A 21,186-nucleotide genomic window follows, 5' to 3' on the forward strand; every position below is an offset into this window, starting at 1 on the left:
GCAAGCTCGATTACTAAATGTAATATTATAATTATAAACTAAGCTGATCTCAGATTTGTATTTACTTGGGCACATCCAAGAGGAAGTAAGAGTGATAGCGTTTAAACGAAATGATAACGCCACAGAGAAAAGTTACTTTCTAGTCTGTAATTAGCGCGGTAATTTCGGGATGTAATAGATTACTTTAATTGGAGACATTCAAAACAACGCGCGGCGAAAGCAAGCTTTTGGGATGCAAGTATCAACTGGCCTCAGACTCTTTCTAATTCGTTGTTACTAATTACACGCGAGCACGAGGAAATTCCGTTCTTGTCACCAGCACAAGAGACTTTTGATCATGATACTAATTAATCAGATGAAACGACGCAGACACAGACGTATCTCGAGTTTGCGTATGTTCTTGAAGACCCAAGGGCAATTCGAGTGGCAAATCCGTTTTTGAGGTGCCACAACTTTTAAGAAATATCTTTTTTTTTATAGTACATAAACTTCTCATGTCCTTTTATTTTAACTTCATACGATACGAATTTTCTTTCGAATAATTAATTTCGTTCAATCACATTGCAGGGAAAAATGATTTCCACGTTACATTTCTTCCCTTGCATTCCGTATTTTTTGAATATTTATATGAATGACACACTTTTATTTTTGGCGATAAATCGTGATAAATCGGAACTATTTGATCACGTTTTTTGTAACGTTTGTTTGCTTCCTTTGAGACTGAAACCGCTTTCTCGTTGTCATATATATTCACATGTGCGGACACCCACGCAATATGTACTTCCCTATGTGCCATTTCGTTTGTAGTGAGAGTATTCTGGTCCACACTATCTCGTATGAATGGAGTTTTAATGTTTATAATTTGTATTCCCGATACGGTTCTTGTCAAGTCTGTAAATATTACGTGTAAGAAAAGTTTATTGGAATACAAATTTATCGCGCAGCAGAGAAAGTGTTGGCATCTTTCGTAAAGAATATAAAGATTTGAGGATTAAATTCCGAAAATAATCTCTATTATTTTTATCGAAAAAACAATAAAGCTATAGTTGCTAATGACAGTATCATTCACCTAGTTTGTAAACATTGTATTCAATTTTTATTATTGGAAACAAAGAAATTTTATTAAAACACCGACGGTGTTGTATAGTCAGTTATTAGTATTCATGCAGTAATTTTAACTCAGTTTTTCGCAATATCCATACATTTTATAACGCAACAACAAAATGTGCTCCCTTCAAAATCGGATGGAAAATAGATTTACCTCTAGTTCTTATTTGCAAACAAAAGTCGAAAACGTTTTGATGATTACTCAACAATTATCAAAGAATAAATTTTTCCTTTCAAGCAATAGAAGTTGAGTTAACTAAAAGAAGGGAGGGGCTCAATCCCCTGCAGCCCCCCTTCCTTTGTATCCGCTACAGCGCAGTATGGGAAGAAACTGTGGCTTTCCACTACCTGGACAGAGGTAACCGATGTATAACGCATATTCAAATGAGTGGAAAGTAACCGTAATATATTGTTTAATTAGTCATGCGTGTTCCAATTCTCGAAACGAGCTGTCGTCGGTAGAAAAAAAAATAAATAAAATACTGAAGAAGGAAGGAAACGCAACGATTTTGCATAAACGCATGAATCGACTTTAACTACTTCGATTAACTGAAATAATTATGACCGAACTATCTATAAATTTGTCTCGAGTTTCTATTTCCGACAAATTCGCTCTGTTCGCGATCAACTCTATTATAGTCATGGGGATACTTTGGCGCATTGTTCGCGAGACTCGGATGATAAACGAGACGACGAGTAGCGTTGCAAAATGATGTATCGCATCACGAGTAGAACGAACGAATATAGTATAATAACGTGAAACAAATTACATCAACGGGGACAAAAAGGATTCCATTACGCTTTGTTATCTATTAATATCGGTTGAATATCGATTAATTTTAGCACCGTTTCGAGTCGATGATCAACAGAATAAAATGCAAATTTAAGTAAATGTATATTCGTATTGTTCGCTGCGTCGCAAATATCGTGGATTTACTTATTCTATATTCTGAATGCTAAATAAAAGTCTGCACTCATTGTCTGTAACTGAACAACTGTTTACAATTTACAAGACAGTCAAGTCGTCAAGTCGTTTCTCCTGAAAGTCACGATTGATAAAGATATAATATAAAACACTGATGTTTGCTAATATAAAAATTACCCGATCCTTAAAAATTCGTTTTCGATTTTTAATAAATTTGAATGACACTCTACAAAAATGTTGTTTAATTCTTTTTTATAGGTATTCATGAGGTCCACTTCATAAATAAATTTCAATGAATTACATTCACTATTGTAGGAGTTATGGTCGTTTGAAAAATGGACCATTTTTAGCCTCGATACCGCTAAAAACATCCTCCGCATAAAACAAAGACGTAAACCGATCGCCCGGGTCGCCGTTACTCCGCGAACATTATCTCATCCGCATTAGGCAAATTGCAGGCCACTGGGATGCGTTTAAAACCGGTGTGTAAAACAAGTCCGCTCTTAAACGATCTCTTTCTCTCTTTTTCCGCGAGAAAACCTCCCAAAGTCCACCTCCCCCACCTTCGAGAACTCGACTATGATACCCCGGAGGAATTTAAGAAGGTCCTGATGCATAAAATTCGGCAGTATACGCGCGTATTCGAAGAAAGGTATCCTCGGATCGCGAGGATCTCGAGGGATCCACGGGTTCTCTTGTTAAGGATCGTCGAACTCACGGGTGGATAGAGGTCCCACGATGGAATTCGGATGTTCCTGGGGCGGCTGTTATTCTACCTGCGTGCCGTGCAAGGTCGTTCGGATGGGACGAATAAAAATTCGAGGACTCTAGGGTCCCGCGCTCGGGGACCACAAAGGGCCGACGGTTTTCATAATGCGACACCTCGTTCGATGATCCACGCACGACCTAGCCGAGGACGCATCTTGATGCACACGGATGCACTCACGTTTCTTTTTGGACGCTTGCTCCGTGACTCGTTTCTTTCTTGTTATAATGAGCACGCGATAGTCGAGGGGTTTTGTATTCCACGCTGCGGTCCCGATTTGTTTGAATATATATGATCGTTGGAGTTTCGTCGACGGTACTACACCCGAAGGGTGGAATTTTTATGAGCTTTTATGAAACCGAGAGTAATCTTGGAATAGAATAGGGTAAAGCTGTTTGAATTCTTAAACTAGGGGTCGCGACCCCTCGGGAAAACACGTTATCATTCTTTGGGGGAGGGGGGGGGGCGGGGGGAATTCTATAAAATATAAAATGTGTTTTTCGATGGTTCGTCGAAGCACAAAATTAATATCAATTAGATTTTGTCTTGGTAAAAATAATTTTTTAATTTTTGTTGTGATCTATAAAATGGTTTAATTCATACTTAACCCTCGTTCAACGATTGTCTGTTATAATTATCGAAATCGACTCTAATATGTTTTGAAACAATGTTCTATAGTAAATTCATTACAACATCAAGGAAGTTAGAAGTGTGTGTTCTACGTGCTGTATAAGAGTAATACAAAATTACAAACTATAGCTCAAAATACCAAGAATTTATTCTACGATCATTTTTAAAGACGTGTATTTTAACGCCATGATCGTGATCTCTAGAATAAAAGAATCAAGCCAAGTATTTGAGTGTTATAAGTGGGTTGAACATCTGTGGTGCTGGGAAGAAAACGGTCCAGTGACCAATGGACCTGTTCACGATTTGCGGATCTAGTTGTAATAGTGACATGCAATGGTGACTCAAGACACAGTGAATGAAATAAATGCACTAAAAATATATAATAAAAAAGCTTCTAACTATTATAAATAAAGACCAAGTCTCTAAACTTTCTAATTCGAGTAATCTTCAGTATCTGTAAATATTAAAATTATTTTTACCTGTTTTGAAATAATTCTTAAATAATAGAAAAAGAAATTAATTTCTGTTGTAACAAGAAATTATAATCGATCGTATTTTACAGAAATTTCATTTAGAAAAAAATATTTCATCTAAAGATTATATTTAAAATTCTCAATTTTTATATTCAGATAAGAATTTTTTTAAATAGTATCATTCAATTTAAAATAATTCTTTGAAAATAACTAAAAGTAATTATAATATTTACAGACTGTTGAAAATGACTCTAATATAAGAGTCAAAATGTATAATTGTGTTAATACTTGTTTACGAGACTGCAAGGTTTTGGTTGTAGATGGTACTTTCGAGCATACAATGTCAAAAATTTGGAGACGAACTGGAATAAATCCTACGGACGTAAATACTTATTATACGACTATGATTGATGCAACTGTCTGAACGATAATTATAAAGTCTGTGAAGTTGTTGTACAACCTGTCGTACAACGTAGCCGTGTTGGATGATAGCACGAGGCCACTATAAAATCTATTGCAGGTTTGACAACCGAGTGGTTAGAACGTGTGGTCGTTCGATGATCGGTTGGAAAGATTCTACATGCGATTTCAACTTCGATTTCACCGTTTCTACCGGTGTTACAAGATCTGCTTGGCCGTTTCATTATTTCGAATGTATCCTATTTGTGTAAGTAATACGAGAGAAAGAATAACTAATTCTACCTTAGGAGCAACGTCAATAACAGAGTCTTAAAGACGAGTTCAACGAGGAGATAGTAACAAGTAGGGTCCTCGTTATAAGCGAAATAAATGAAAGTTACAGATGTTAGGATAGCAATTATTTTCGCGACTAAAATGTTTTTAGCTGACAAGTAACGATTAGAAGTAACTGAAATCTGTACACTTTTTTTTAAACGTAATTTTTTTACTTGGAGTAGATAAAATCTCGAAAACTACATGGCTGATAGCTCTGAAATTTGTACAGGTTATTCCACACATTACTAGCTCTCGACGTTTATTTATTAAAAAATTGTCGAAAAGGATACGAAATTCTGAAATCTTCATTCTCAGTATTCGCTATTTTGTCAATGTTCAATATAAATTATTTGCTTTAGCAGAGATGATAACGATAAACATACTAATCATCGAATCATGGACACTATGAGACTTTTCTAAAACAGCCCAAAAAATTTTAAAATGTCACTAAAACACGTATGTATAAATAGATCTTCTAACTTTGACTGTAAAAGGTGTTATAGTTTGCTCGCAAAAAAATTCCTCAGAACAGTTTAAAAGAATGCACTTTACACAGGCACTTTGAGCCTACTCGAACCGTTTAGAAACAAAATTTAAATCGAACGTCCTCGATTCGCTGGCGACGAGATCGAATAGTCTATTTTCACGGAGCCAAACGTCTCTACGAGCCACCCTCGCGCGTCTCGCGGAGTCCACGTGTTCGGTGGACGCGAAGAAAGATCGTTTTCGCCGGATGCTCCCATTCCGCGCGATCCGTCGTACCCGAGGAAATAGGCAAGTAGAGGGCACGGACAATGCTTAATGAAACGGCTTTTGTCGAATGTAGGGCAGAAGGCGCGTGCTTCGCTGATGGATGTAACCTTAATCGATCGAAAGTCCGGAGTGTAAGCTGTCTGCTCGGTAAACTAATATCCGAATGATCCGGCGAGCGTCCCACGATACCTTCGGCTTTGTTACCGGGCATACGTATATATGGGTCACGTTCTCGTCGCCGTATCTCATCGTTTCTATTCGCTGGGGCGAGAATCTAGATGCAAACTCGTCCTGATACTCCCGGAGCGTAACGCGATCCCCGTCACCGGCGGTTTCTAAATCGCACCTGGTTACCCCCCTTTTCCTCGCGTTGTTTTTTTTCTTTTTTTTTTTTTTTTCCTTTCGTCCACCATTCCGCGATGTTTCTCTTCCTCCCGCCACGCACAACGACAACGCCCGGGCCCAAGAACAACAAAACACGAGGAGAACCGGGCGCGCGGACTCGGCTCGCGATTTCCGAGAAATTCAGATGATATTAATTCCCAACGACAGAGGCGCGCCGATGCGTGTCGGTTGAAATTATTCACCGGCCACTTCTGACGCGATTCCCGTGAATAATGAGCCGTGTCCTGCTGTTTATCGTTTAATGTTCCATCATTCCGGGGTCGGTTTCGTTGCCCGCGAGGCGCAACCGGTACGATTTTAGCCGCGGCTAACTCACGTGAATACCCTCGCGGGACGCGGACTATCGTCTGTTTTTGCGCACGTGTCGCGCGCGTTTTCGGCGGACTTTGGGGGTTTTAGAGGCACCCTAAATATAGCGGCACGACGAATTTACGCGGCGAGGGGCGAAGAAGGATGCTTCGTTAAATATGCCCGGGGACTCGTTATTACGAAGGAAACGCTTCGACGACGGTCTAGTCGAATGTAAATACGTATATTGCACCGGGTCGGTGATTCGGCGTTACTCTGAACGTACATCGACTCGTAAATTCGCTGGAAGCTCGCGCCGCTACGAAAATAACTAATCGCGAGTGCCGGTACCTGGATCAATTTATACGGCATAGGTTTATACCAAACCTACATAAACTTTTATCGTTGTAACTCTGTGTCTCGCATGGAGGGATCCCCCAGGTGTAACTGTACACGGATTGGGTATCAAACGGGACTTGAATAAAAGTGTTAAAATTTTCAATTAACCCTTTGACGTACAATTCAATTTCAAATAATTTTTCAAGTGCCTGCTACTTAATTTTGTTTAAATTTGTTCGTTCAAAAAGTGGCCACGAGTAAGTATATGTTGGTTTTAATAGATAAGACTTGATGAGGAGTGAGAAGTCTCATGATTGTGAAACATGTCATCAAGAACTTGTAACGAGTCAGATTTATCATTGTATGGCAAGGGGTTATATTTACTGAAATTTTATTCCATATATGTCTGTATAAGATAGAGCATGGAAACAAGGCTTGAATGAAACTGTTCAATTAAGATAACAATAATTTTTTGACTTTTCAAGCTTTTCTGTTCTAAGGAAACGGTGTTATATTCAAACATTATTTCATATACATCTACCTGTACATGTGTGTATGTATAGGTAGAAAACTTTTTTCCCCGGAAATTGAAAAACGCGTTCCAAGTTGAACGGAAGCAGTTTGTAGCAAGTCTTGTTGTTGCAGGAAAAAATGAGAAAAGTAGCAGGAGAAAAGGAAACGGGAAACAGCGGAATACTGAATGGTCGATCGAGGGGTATATATATGTATAGGAATAGGAGGACGATCGAGCACTTGCGAGAGAACGTAGCCCTCTGGTGGCGAGTGCGGGAAGCGTCGCCACAAGTTATTCTGCTTTGATAAAGATAAAGTTCTTGCAAACTAATTTACTGTTAAACGTTAAGTACGTTCGAGATTAAAACCTTGAATCATCCTGTAGAGTTCCAGTTGAATACAAACACAAGTGATATGGAATACGTTGGGGAGTACTTACACAAACTTATTCATTACATATTGTAGAATGAATGACTATCTTGTAGAAATTGTGACAATAATGGGACGTAAATCAAATATATGAAGAATTCGTTTACTCTTGAAGAAACTAGCGATAAAACATTTAATCTTGTAGAATGCATATTTACTAGACATTTTTGAACATTTTTAGATTTGGAAATAAACATTATTAATTCACATAGCATTCTAAATAGTATTGATGAAAAATGCGAGGATTAAAACTTATTAGTTTGAAGATCGATGTTGCAATCTTACACATATAACTAATAGTTCAAGTATGTCTACTTTAAGGAAACCTTCTTTTCATCGCGACACATCCTGCCAGTGATAAACAGACACAATTAAGTTTTATTTATAATTGTTTAGTATCTGTCCTCATTAAGCAGGGGTGTGACTATAAATAACCAACCCTGTTCCCTGATAAATACACAACAAAATGGCGAAGGTTTAAATCAGTTCAGCATATTTTGAAAATGGGAAAATGAAAAAATTCTAAAAACGACTAATTCTGTTTGGATACCCTATGAACTATAAATTCAAATTAAAATTGCCTAAAAATCTTACGATTACAAAATTACTATTTTATTCATACACGAATATTATACAGCTAGAAGTATTTGTAGCGTGTGCAAACGTAAAAGATATTTTACTTTTAGCCGATATTATCGACGTGAATTGCAGATAAGTTTCATTCAACGACAGCTAGCAAAGTGTCGCGGCACATTTATCTAAGATTAATACACTTAAAGTGCTGTCGCGGCGCAAGCAATCAGAATACGCGCTCGCAAACGTTCGTAATCCCTCCTCCTTCGGGCGCTGTCCCATGAACTTTCTATATTATGAGATTTTCTGAAATATTCATGTAAGCGATAACTGTACTTCCTTTACATTTGTACGTACATGAAGTCCCGTTACACGAGGTGCAAGTATAGCAAATAACGAGCCGCGGGTCGTAAGTAACCCTGGCAAAACAGACCAAAGCGAACCGCCGTGACTACTTGAGTTTCCGCTGAAAATCCATCAGCTGATAACGGCTATTTATTCCGCGGCTAAGAAACAACTGCGTACTTCCAGAAGACATTAAATATTCGCGGATTCGCCGTGTTCACAGATTTCCGCCGCGAAACATGCTCCCTAATGGACAGTCATTTCTACTCGAGCGTTTTTCTTCTGTTGAAAAGCAACCATCCGCTCGTCAAATATACGGGCGATTTTTAATTTATGGCTTTTTCCGGAATATTTATCGCCGAGCAGGCCTCTACTCCGTCCAGATCGAAATTACGTCTTCGAACCGAGGAAAGGATTATCTTTCGTCTTTCTTGTTAACCCTTCAAGAACTATAATCGTCGAGATGAGCGCGTTTATGCTACTCACGTTACGAATCGAATTTGTTTGCAGTGTACGAAACAGATTTGTTCAAATTATATTTTATAATATAAATTAATGATTGATAGTAATTATTTTTTAAATATAATATTTTAAGGCCCTTTTCAAAAAAATAAACTCTTAAAGCAATAAAATTATATGTGGTACAAATAGAAAAGAACAAAAGTTGACTATTATGTGATATTTATGACAAGACGTGGATTCTGTAATTGAACTATATGAATTCTATAAATGGGCAACTACATTTCTGACAAAATACTATGAATTGATCGAGGGTTCAATAAATAATTCAAAACTTTCAAAAGTTCTTTTTCACATCAAGTCCTGGATCCTTTACAAAGGAACGATATTGTTATATCAGGTTTCACTTTGTACCAGATTTCCTTCTCAAGTGGATCCGAAAGAGACAATAATTTCTCCCTGGTAAAGTATAAAACTTGCAACAATGTAGGTTATTATCGAATAAACAAGCGTTGGGACCCCGAGAGGGCGACGCTCATGCATGACGAGAAAAAGTATGTTAGATCCCGTTCGAAATCCTGTTCCCGAGAATATAGTTTCTCAAAACGAGCCAACACCTTACACCACTTTCGTTCTCGGGCGTCTGAGAGACGCGGAATCGCTTCTTGTCTCTCCTTGTTCCATAAACAAGACACGAATATGCAACGACGATACCGTTAGACCACGATACAAAGATCGTGGAAAAAATATCGAGAAACGCGGTTGTCGTTGAGCTGGCTTGCTGAAAGAGGTGAGAAACCGAGAGAAAAACAGGGAACAAAGAGAGAACGTCTCGACCACTTGTGTTTCTCGTGAAAACCCGTCAAGAAATGGCGACAAGTGGTCACGGTGGGACCCGTTAAGTCTCTCATATCTTCGAGTAAATATGCGCAAAGGGACGTAACTCATGGCAACGTGAAAAGACTCTCGCATAAGAAGCGTCTTCTACATTCTCCAGCTCTACCAGGTAGTCATCGATATTGTCTCCTCCCTTCCCTTGATATTTACGAGATCTCGTTTATAGGTGTATCTAAAATAGGTAGAACAAGATTATTAGGAATATTTTCAGAAAATAACGTCGTGGTTAACCTTCTGACTGCTGGGGCTCTTTATAGTCGATTCTTCAGAATTATTTTATATCCGAGTCGGCCAATGTGTTCACATTGTAGCTTCCAAGAATGGAATTCTCACCTCAACGATCTTGATTTTACGTGATATCGTTCATGGTTTTTAGACATTGTGCATTTATTTTGTAATTTATAATATTTCACAGTTATGGATTCCCTTTAGATTTATTTTACAATGTCGACGAATCAGGCTTAAAAATTTCCTGTGTACGCAATTTGAGTACAGGATCTACTAAAATTAGGAATAGACTTTATAATTTTGCTAAAATTATTAGCTTCAGATTTAAGCATTGGACCTTTTTCTATTTTTAATTTTAGTAAACAAGCTCCCCCCCAGCTTAAATTGTGTACAAAGCCCAGAAAACTTTTAAACTTTCTATATTTAGTATTTATTCCCAGATCGTTACCAATTAAATTTCTTTTTCGCAATTTCAATATTGCAAAAGACATTTAGCTAGTGTATTCGATGAATGGAATTATTGAGCAATTATTTTACAAAAAAGCGTTTGTACAATTGAAATGTACATCGCCATTTTTCTCGAAGGGTCGTAAAACTAGCTTGTCCACGGAATAGCTGACTATTAATTCCCCGAGTGAGAACCGAGGAGTTAACAGCGTTTAACCTCGCGCTGCCTCTTGTCACCTTTCCTAAACGATCCGCGACAAGCATGACAATAATTTCGCATGGTAATGCATCACAATTCCAATTATCAGCCCGCGTTTGCGAGTGGGCAATGTGGGGGAGTGTTAAATTAATCTCTAAATCCCGCGCGCGAAAAGAAATAGAGAAATACATCAGCTTAGAAATCAATTCGGACAAGCGGAAAACGACTGGCTCGTAGCTGTTCAAGATATATCGCGGTGAATGAATCCAACGTGTGTGGGTTCTTCGTGAATGAAATTATACACTCCGTGCAAGCTTTACATCGCAATTTGTGGTAATTGCAATTTACGAGGAGATCCAGAGTGAGTGGTTTATGCGCTGTGGTGAAATCTGGAGCAGCGAATCCATACGATAAAAAGCGACGACACGGTTAATGTTTCTATTCGTAATGAAAGTTTAGATATTCCCGCTGTTTCTTCGAAATTTTTTTAGAACTTCACGAACGTTGTACTATTTCTCTGATACAATATTTTTATATAAAAACTTAGGTGCAAACCTGTAGAATTTCTTGAAGCCAAAATTTTGTTCCTAGATGATCGACAACTTTAATTTTAATTTTTTAATTATTTTCGCGTCTATAACTTTGTTGCAATTTATAAGACTTACCTAGATTTACTTTATTTACAATTTTTTAAGAATTGTTTTAAAACCTTGATGAAAAGTTCTATCGTTTCTAATTAAAATTAATTCACGAAAATATTAATTCACAAAATTAAATTTACGTTATTTGTTTCGTATCTGATGCTCTATTGTATCAAGAAGTGCTAGAAATTTGGTTATTAAAAGCGATTGAAAATGATGTTTCGTCTCAATTTCGTTAGTGGCCTTAACACTAAGCCTTGTGGCGTCGCCTCCCATGCTCGCCACCAGAGGGGTCGCGCTCTCACAAGCGCTCAACCGACCCCTTGGTTGTTATATGTATATACATTCCTCGAACGACTTCCCAATATAATTTTCTTGAAAGTTGTAAACACTTACAAGATACATCACTTATAGAACTTTGCAAACAAAGAGTTCTAAATACTTTGCGACAAAGACTGTACGAAAACTTATTGCTTCCATATACATTTTTTCTTCAATTTCGCAAATGAAACATAACTAATTTTTTCTCAATTGTATCTATTCTAGAGATTTTCTCATTGTTTATAAAAAAATAGTTAACAAATAACAGTTTTACGAATTGTATGACTGTCTAACACTGTGTAACGATTAAGAATAAAGCTGTTTCGCTATTTCGGCTAGGAAATCCCACTGATTTCATCGCGATTGATCATTCGGAAGCGTTTAGGACGCAGGGGGCTGCATCGTGAGCGCAACGATTAAAGTTACCGCATTCCGCGAGAGTCTCTGTTCGTCAGCTAATCCGAGCTTAACGAGACACCACAGAGCTCACCACAGCTTTGTAATGCGACTACATGGATCGATTAACCAGAGTGCATTTTATGATTCATTTCCAGAATATTTTGCGCCAAAAATTATTATCAGGAACAGTATCGATCCAAGCATCTGACGTTCATATACAAAATATACCTTCGATATAGTGAAAGTTGATGTTACATCGTTTTAAAAAATTCCATTCAAATTGCTTAAATGAAACCAATCGTAAAAATTTCATAACGAAGTGTGATATTATTTCATTCAAAAAGTGATCAATAATAAAGGAATAACAATTAGGAATAAAACACAGTCGACCTATAATCAAAAACGATTGTCATTTAGATTTAAACGTATGGTAAATAGTAAAACGAAATGGTGGTACGAATTGTAAATAAAACATTATTTTATTCGTCTCAAGAAAATTAAAATTTAGGTTATTCCATAATAAATAATAATTTCTGGATGTAACGAGAAATTTTTTATTATTATTCGTCGTTCCAAAATTTTTTGTTGTTAGTACGATTTCAGGGATACTCTTCGCTTTGGTTGAAAATGTTCAATGTACCGGAAGATGCAATGCGAGGAATTTCTGATTTAAAATAGAGAGTCTCTTTCAACGTTCGACTCGGAACGAAGAATGGGAAATATACGGCACGAAAGTGAATCGCAGTTGCATGATATTGCGGCAGAAAGTCCTACAGAGCTTTGAAGCTCGCTTTTAAATTGCTAGGTCGCTGTTCATTTGCGCGTGCGGCGCACGTGCGCCAGGAAATGAAATTTCGGTCAGTGAATCCGTCGTTGACCAAATTCGAGCAACGAAATGTTTGGAGAAAGAACCGATAAATGGCACGCGTATCGATGCACCGGTCGAAATATCGTTTCCATCGGAATCCGGATGAAACCTCGGACAGCCGATGGAATCGTAAAACCCATCAAAAATTCTACTCGGAAGTCTAATGGATCTCGATAACGAAGCATTAAACATTCACTTGGTAATAAACAGGTTGCGGATATCTATGAAAGCGTATATTATTAATATATAAATCAAGATCTGTATGTTTGTGACTTCCTTATAATTATTATTATTTTTGTCCAACTCAGATGAAATTTTGTTTAGTTGCTCTTTGTGTGGCGACGGAAAGTATATGCTGCTCAATTTGCATACGGAAGTTTTTCTTAACAAACCGGTATTTTCTTACTGAAACAGTCTCACAGTCTATATTGCACGCATAGAATATTTACTCAGAGTATAGTTTAAAAGGGGGTTCCCGGAAAAGAAATTTACAACGATAGTCAGTTTTATTACTTCCAAAACAGGTAAACTCTATAAGACGATAATTACTTAATCAATGGTGGAAAAAAACAACTATTTTTTAACCTACTATAGGCAAAGATGGATGATATTTATCGAACAGCAATTTAAAGTTATATTTTGCCCAATTGTTTAACATCGATACCTGTCACTATAGCTAGAATGAACGCTATCTAATAATTAGTAAAAGCTTCTATGTTCGTAACTGGAACAAAAGGATGTGTAACGAAACGCTACTCTGAACCGCGACGAGACTCGAAAGAATTCTTCCCGCCGAGTGTACGGCGCCGCTAGACGGGCTGAAACAATAGAATTACCAGTGACACGACCTCTGAATTAATGTCTCGCCGACAGACACGCGCCTGCAACTTAGAAACCTACGGAACAAGGATCAGAAATAGCGGAAATTCAATTACCCGGTGTACCGTGGATCGTCGCGCTCCTAACGACTATCACGCGGTGTTCCTGATTCTCCATTGATTATCCGGCACAGTTCATACGTGTGAAGTCACCGGGATAGACCCACCAATACCGACAAGAGACCATAAGTACCTGAGTTGGTTCCCATTACCTTTGATTTGATTCCGAAACGCTGTTGAACAATGTCGAGTAGCGGCCATTTTCGACACCCGTTGGAAAAGAAATATTTCGAAAATGATGTGGGAATATTTTAATGAGAACAACGTAAACGTTGAAACGCATAGCGAGCACGATACAACTAGTTACAGGAACACCTTGATAAAACGTCATTTTCCAACCTCGATAATGCGCATATGGTTCACCATTATTTTCTTTAAGCAGTTGTAGAAACATAACTTGGCTGAGCTTCGAATACAAACTAAAGGCTTTCATATTTGTCATGAATCAACTAATTACAACAGCACCTTGATAAAACATCACCTTCCAACCGCGATAAAACATACATGGTTATCTACACCATTATTTTCTTTAAGCAGTTGTAGGAACATAACTTGGCTGAGCTTCGAATCCAAACTAAATACTTTCGTATTTGTCATCAATTAATTACTTACTGCATAGTTATACACCTACAAAAGCACGGTATCACACTCGATGAGCTACAAACAACACCTAAGTATATAAATATTCGCAGCCCTTGTTTTGTAACACTTAGCAGATAGTTTGTACATTCAAATTAAAGTTAAAATCTGCTTCCTGTTATTCAACTATAAAAATATCTTGAGAAGAAGCGTTTGAGGTTACAATTCTTCACAGCACTATAGGTGTAAAAAGAGTGATATCTGTCAAACTTTGCAACCAAATTCTTTATGGTAAAAGACGCTACTGCGAAAGAGAAACGTGTCACGAACGTTTACCAGCAAGGCTTATTGTCACGTTCCAACGCGTACGAATGTTTCGCTGGAACGATTCCTCCAGTTCTATTACAGAATTTACGTGTGCGCGAAGGAGCGCTCAAACAGCGCTTTTGCAGCACTCTATTCCTGTTGTACCTCGTCAACCCCACGATTTCAGAGCCAAAAACAGCATACGATCCAGCATGCATGCGGGTACTCCCCTTTGTATGCATGAGCGATTCGTGATGCAGAAACGAGCAGCCGCGGCGAATAGGACGAGCACGGAAATGTATGTCACTGGTGTCTATGTCGCCTAACGGCATTTCGTCCCCACGACTGACGCCGGGCCACTATAATAAATAGTAATATTCTATGCATCACGATGCACACCGGTATATATGCGTCCTCATACATAAATATCGCCCATTCGTCCGTGCGACTTGGCCAATCTAAAGACACTACTGACGTTTAAAACTTATCGATACCATTCCATTTATTTGGCAATAGAGCAAAGATAAAGCAATTTTTCGACTCGATACAACGATCTCGTTAACCCTTTGCTAACGATGTCTGCGTGTCTAGTATTCGACGACACACTTTTCCCGTTCTGAAAATACGTCAGAAAATTCTTTACAGACCTACGACATGCATAAGTATTTGGACAATGGGCAAAATACGATTAAAAAGTTTATAACATTTATGAACATTTTTTAATTCTATTAAAGCGTTGATAGTGTTTATTTCGTAATAAACTAATGAAGATTATTAAATATTCATCTATGTATCCGCCTCTTTGAGCAATAGAGTAATGATTCTTAAGATGAACATCGCTCCAAGGCACGTTCATCTTTCGTACAGTGAAGGCGAAATTCGATACTAACAGAGATATAAGCGAGGGGTAGAAATGTTCAATTTACGAATCACGTCTGGGGATTCATTTTATGAATCAGCTGGTATCCTTTTTTTAACTTCGTCTTTCACGTTTCACTGACTCCAAGGGGATCCCTCAAGTTGAGAGAGGGTTGAAATGTTCAATTTACGAATGACGCCTGGGGCTCATGTTAAGAATCATCACTCTAGATGGAGACACGTTATGTCTAAACATTATATGACCGTCTAAGATGAAATCTTGAATTTGTCATAGAGGGTTGTAGTAATATTACAACAACGTGCAGGTGTCCAAATACTTATGCACGTTAGTGTACATAGTTCGAAAAGAATTTTCTTTTCGCGCGTATTTGAGGAACTTTCCATACGCGCATTTTAAGAAGCACCGTATTTTCTACGCGCCGCGAGACGACTTTCGAACTGGTTCGCGTCGCGGCCGAATGATATACGATTTCCTTTGATTTATCGTTTCGAAAGGGTATATGTAGGTATATCGTACCCACGCACGATCGTCAGACAATTTTATCCTTGAGATCTCTCCTTCTCCCGTGAACCACGAAGCTGCACCAAGGACTCTCTCTGTCTCGGGAGCCAGGGTAAACGCAATAAGTAGAAATCAAGTATCACTTAGTGTTATAAGAAGCCGGCTACGCGATGGAATTCGCGTTCGTACTCGAAACAGTATACCCATAATTACACTGTTACGGGGACGAAAAACCGTGTAATTGGAATTCGCAAAAAGGACACGACTGACTTAATTGGCATGCGGACGGAGCTGCTTACCGTTCAAAACGACTCGCGTGCTCTTAAACAGCAATTAAAAGACGCGTAAATATTTTATTGCTCACGCCCATCGTTGCCTATATGCTCTAATCTAGGGGCAGGGGGAACTACCTGCTACGCATTATTGTACCGCCCGCGAGATAAAAATCAGTTTTAATTGAATGTCACGGCGACATTATCGTAAATTTATATTACGTTGGAAATTATAACTTTGACGTTGGAAAAACTGTCGTTACCGAGAAAATAGACTTCAATGAAATGTTTAATATACAGAAACTACTCGATAAAAGCTATAGTTAGGCACGCTCCGAGACTTTTAACGAGTACGGCCAGCGAGGTTCAGGATTGTATTTAATATCAGCTCTTTCCAGTACTGACACATGCTGGAAAAATGGTGAATATTAATATTAAATAACGGAAAAAGGTAAATCTTCGTTCGTACTTTCATGTAGTAATAAAGACGTACTATTTGTTGTTATTACCGATGGATCGACCATGTTTTCTCGGTGAAAATGAGTTCAAATAAGAATAGCAAATAAACGATAGACGAGTGTTTATACGATAACGAGAAATTATAATAAATACCTATGATGACAAATTTTTCTGGCAATCGTGACTTACCTGAAACAAAAAAGAAGAATCAAGTTAGCAACAAAGTACAACAATTTTCAGTTTTTACTTTAGAGGTGAAAAATGTTTTCTATAATGAAAATATTTAGCTAAACATGGACGACTTTTATTTTTTATTCTATAAGGAAACAAAATTTCGAGAATATTTTTATTATAGAAAAATACGTTTCAAGACCCACTGATTACATTTTGAATATTTTTTTTTTAAACCCACGAACCCTAAGGCGTGTATAAACCACAGGTTGGGAGAGACTAGCATAATTTATCGTCGAAAAAGGTATATAATTAGACTGTGAATGTTTAAGTATTCATGGGAAATTTTAATTCTCAAAAAACTACAGAATGCACTTAATATGCAAGAATATGAGGAATGCTTGAAGTAAGATATGTATTATTATATTTAGGGGTAAGACAACCCTCTACAAAGCTCCCCTTTCATTAATTCTGTTAATAAAAATACGAATTTGCATAATGATCCGCAGTCTATATATAATTTACGAAACATGATCTAAACTTTAAGTTACCCATTCCCAATTTGTCTGTTATTCATTAAGTAAAAATAAAAGTTTCAAGTATAAAATTAAATATTTTACTATATTCTATGAATTTTATTCTCTATCTTATACGATTATGCAGATAATTTTCTCAAGGTTATTTCTCGGTTCACGGGCCTTGCAATTTTTATTATTCGAACCCTTGCAGAAGTTTGTCGACCCCTGTTCTAAGCCCTTGGAAGCAGCAACGTTGTCGGTCGTCAAACGTTATTTGAAGCGTGTTTGCAACTTTGATCGGCGATGAACAACGAAACGGAATTTATCCGAACATAAGCAACGATCACGATTGCATCTCTGCGATTTAAACGCGTGAGAACGACGCACGCTGCTGACACAGCTCGCCGTAAGACGTCTCCAACGTTACATTAAAGAGGAGGATCTAAGTATCATGCGAGCGTTCGATGAAATCAGCGTGTCGTATTTGTCCGACTCGTGTAACAAAACGAATTTTTCCGGTTCGTAAGTCGACTCGTACATGGGAAAATCGAGCTTCAAATCTCCGATAAACTTTTTATCATGGCAGTCCTTCTAACGCAGTGGTCTCCATTCTTGGTGTCACTGGTTTTGTAAATTAAATAATAGACGTGTTTGCTCTGGATACGCTAAAGACAAATTGTATTCGTCTTCTAAGCTTATTGTATCCCCAAATAAGGGGATAATTCATTTTACAATTTTCAAGAGAAATTAATAAATTGGTATAATTGAATGTTAAATTTTAATCGTTGCAATTGAATGAATGTGATGGTTTTGTAATTATACTAATGCTTTAGAATTGATGACAGACTTATGGTGAAGTAAGTTCATGGCGAAGGTTACAGTCCCTCAGAGAATTGATTCGCAGACTGTTGGCAAGAGTACATTCCTTGCTGCCAAATATGGCTTTGAGTCAAGAGGGTCTGTTCCAATCCTTTGATGACTCGGAAACGAAGAGGGAAGGTTGTTAATTCCGAGACCTACCCTCTCGACGCTGTGGAACCAGAGGGTAGAAAATGTTCAGGAGTCGAGTTGTGTCAATTCGTCTGAAGGAGGCGAAGCTCTTTGAGCCAAGGTACTCCAACAGCCTGAGAGGCTGAACAAAACTGGATGTGACTCTATGGTCTCCCAGGATTATAGAGTTAACTGCCTGGAGTAGTAGGAACGAGTGTACGCGTGTGTGTGTACACGTGTGATCAAACTGGTCTTATCATGGTCTGACAGATCATATTAAAAGAAATGCAAGTACTGTAAGAAAAGATGTCACACGCAAAATCTCCAAGTCACCAGTGAAATTTTCGAGACCTACAACCCTTATTTTTTTCAGTTCAACGTACTTCTCAAGATAGATTCGTATGTAGATTAAATTGGGTCACCTTCAATATTATATCAAAATCAATAAAACCATTAATACAGAGCTTAAAAATATCTTTCGTAGTATTTGTATCAATCATTGATACTTCGATCAGTTGCCTTTGCTCTTCCTTGTAGGGAAACCCAGATAGAATTCGCTCTGTTGTTTGGGAATCTACATACGCTTGCGCGACGTACACATCAAGGCTATCTCCTATTCCATTAGATTGAGCGCCCGCATTAGTGTTCCTGCCAAACATCCATGCATTCTGTAGTTCGCGAGTCAAAGGCAACTCTAAAAGCTTCCAGTGCTTAACGGAATCTCTCTACTGTTCGAAATCCATTGCATTTTACGCTAGCCCCGAAAAACCAAACGCGTTGCACAGTCTAATCCTCGGATCTAGGTAGATACTTTAGATTATGTCATCTTGTTGGTAGACTTTTCAGACATTTAAGGTTACCCGATTTCCCAGTTATTTCAGTTAGAATACGTCGTCTATAATAAATTGTATTTGTCATCGTTACTTAACTTTCATTTACATCGTTACATAACTTTAAATACACGATTCGACGTACTCTTTAGGCATCGATTTCACGAAAATTAGAGCCAAGTGGCAATAGGAATACCTGTCGTAACAATCGTTATGGCGTTCGTAAAAATAAATTTAGCAACTGTACATATGGTCTATAAATACAGTAGCGGAACTCGTCGAACGGTGTATTAGAACGTAATGTAATGTTCGAACAGCGTGAATCGTTATCCCGAGACTCGCGTCCAGAAACTCGCCGGCGTTACGTACATAAATTCTTACGCTTCGCTCCGTTTGCCGTGCAAATAACTCACCGGGTGCCGGTGTTAGCTTCTAACCTACGGTCTGTCAATAACTGGCACCAACAATGTGAAGACTGTGCGGAGAGGAAGTGATGCAAGTGCCGCGCCGCGATCGGCAGCGTACACTGGCACGGGCACACGAACGCACACAGAGATTGGGGTGCATTTAAATGCACACGCGCCTCGGTTGTACAGACGTGTCTTTGATGAGTAGACTGATAGACGGCACGGGATTACATTGCAATCGGCTGCCGGCGGCGGTTGCATTCCAACCTCAACGATGTGCCATTGACTCGTGGAAATTATTCAAATAAAATTGCGCAATTACCGATGCCGTGCGCGTGCAATTGGGACGTAACCGACACGATTATGCTCACGCGCGGCACCGAGTCACTCGGCCGGACCGATCAGCGGCAACCCGTCTAGCTCGACAGAAATTTTGGCAACAGGGAACACGATCGTGCCAAGCGGACGCGGGCAATATTTTTATCTGGTTGAAAATATCAAACAACGAATAAATTTACAGACGAAAACTCGTTATTTCAACCTTTCGCGGTTCGAGATATTTTTAATGTTTTGTTTAGACATGTTTGCACACAATTTAGTTATTTCTATACGCTAAGACATTTATATTTACGAGTTACAATTTACAGATATTTAATATAAATTCAAAAATATGATTTACTATTATTATCAATTTAAAATTGGTATAATACTTTTCAAAACACTGTCCAACGTGCAACTCAGGCCCTTTTTTTGTGTTTAATGTACAGTGTGTCTTGCGAACTCTGCCCACAAAGATCTTAAGAACTGTTATCGATACTAAAAAATGTTTCACACAAGAATTAATAATAATCATGTAGGTAAAACAGTATTTTTATAACTATATCAATCGGAACAATTCGGTGCATTTATGTGGTTTAACCATGGAATGAATGTTGAATGTGAATGTAAAAATGTGTTGATATATAAAACTTGATGAAGAGTAATCTCATGATTGTGAAACTTGACATCAAGAACTTGAATTGTAGGACAAAGGGCTAAAAAAAGACACTCGGAAGTGGAACAATCGTTAACGATCTCTTTTTTTCTTCCTTATATTTTGTGAAATTATTTTTCCTAGCTATCGCGTGTTTATTATTTCTGCGATTCAAGATCGACGGGGCAATTCTAATTACGTTGTAAATCAGCTCAGTGTTAATGGTTGGTTTTAAACTTAGCGCGAAGCCCGTTATAAATAGAAGCTACCGGTGGAACGCGTTAGGGTACGAAGTGTAACGTCCAATTCCGTTTGATGTGAATACCAAGGAAATGTTTGCGGCATCGTTGCAGTTCGCGTTGTTTGATGTGTTTAGGTGGTTCGGTGGTGAATGACATTGTATGAGTACGAATCGACGGTAACCGATTTGGTACCACAATTTCCGTATAGTTCACTTGTATTTTTAAAATATTAAAAATATTTGTATACTTCGAAGATTCTGCGTAGGACATGTTTTGCGTCTGGAATATTGATTCGAATAGCGAGTAAGAGTGGCGAAAAAGTGGACTGTATTTAATGAAATGGACGCGTGACTATTATGGACTTCGTCCTTCGATATGTA

At 38.1% G+C, this 21,186-nt stretch overlaps 1 protein-coding gene across 4 annotated transcripts in view; it reads right to left on the reverse strand.

Moving 5' to 3' along the window:
* Positions 1-21,186, reverse strand: part of LOC122400368 (rho GTPase-activating protein 7) — a 476,120-nt gene that overhangs the window by 176,739 nt on the left and 278,195 nt on the right. The window lies entirely within an intron of this gene.

Source organism: Colletes gigas, unplaced genomic scaffold (assembly GCF_013123115.1).
Source record: "Colletes gigas isolate AHSC1104 unplaced genomic scaffold, ASM1312311v1 Colletes_gigas_Sc00017, whole genome shotgun sequence".
Taxonomy (NCBI): domain Eukaryota; kingdom Metazoa; phylum Arthropoda; class Insecta; order Hymenoptera; family Colletidae; genus Colletes; species Colletes gigas.